Here is a 742-nt window from a genome sequence, read left to right as displayed (position 1 = left end):
CTGGTGGGACATGTCCTGTGGCTCTGCAGGGGCACTCAGGGCACTGGGGTGGCTGGACTGTCACAGGAAGCACTGGAGCTGGGAGATCAGGGCAGATAAGCTGGGCACGTTTGTATTTCTGGGTGTTTCTGGCCAGGGACAACCAGGAAATGGAAATGGACAGAGGCACGTGGGTGTGAGCGGATTTGGGATTAGTCATAAATTCACTGTTGATTCAATGAACTCTCCATGACTTCCAGTGGGACTCAGTGCTGGCTGCTGGTCCCCACCCTCTGCTGGGCTCTCTCTCCCTCTGGCAAGCAGGATGAGCAGCTGTAGGCCATGGAGCACACAGAACCTGGCTCTCCCTCTGCACAGGAGCAGTGAGGGAGAGGAAGGACAGGAGCACTCAGTCCTGTGCCCACAGCCCTCACACACATCCCAGGTCCCCACTCCTATCCCCAAGGCCTCTGTGCCCCTGGCCCTGGTTACCCCTTGTTCCTGGGAGACATTTGAGTTTCATGTTCTTCCTTCCCTCTATGCACCTGCTCTCAAACTGCCTCAGGCAATATTCAGATTCCTTGGAATTCCTCTGCTGCAGGCTTGGGGTTGGAAAGGAACTTAAAGATCATCCCATGGCATGGGCAGGGACACCTTCCACTATCCCAGCTTGCTCCAAGCCCTGTCCAGCCTGTCCTTGGGGACTCCCAGGGATGGAGCATCCACAACAATTTGTGTTCTGTTAACAGACCAAACAACCCTG

Source organism: Zonotrichia leucophrys, chromosome 6 (assembly GCF_028769735.1).
Source record: "Zonotrichia leucophrys gambelii isolate GWCS_2022_RI chromosome 6, RI_Zleu_2.0, whole genome shotgun sequence".
Lineage (NCBI taxonomy): Eukaryota > Metazoa > Chordata > Aves > Passeriformes > Passerellidae > Zonotrichia > Zonotrichia leucophrys.
This window is presented reverse-complemented; position numbering follows the sequence as displayed.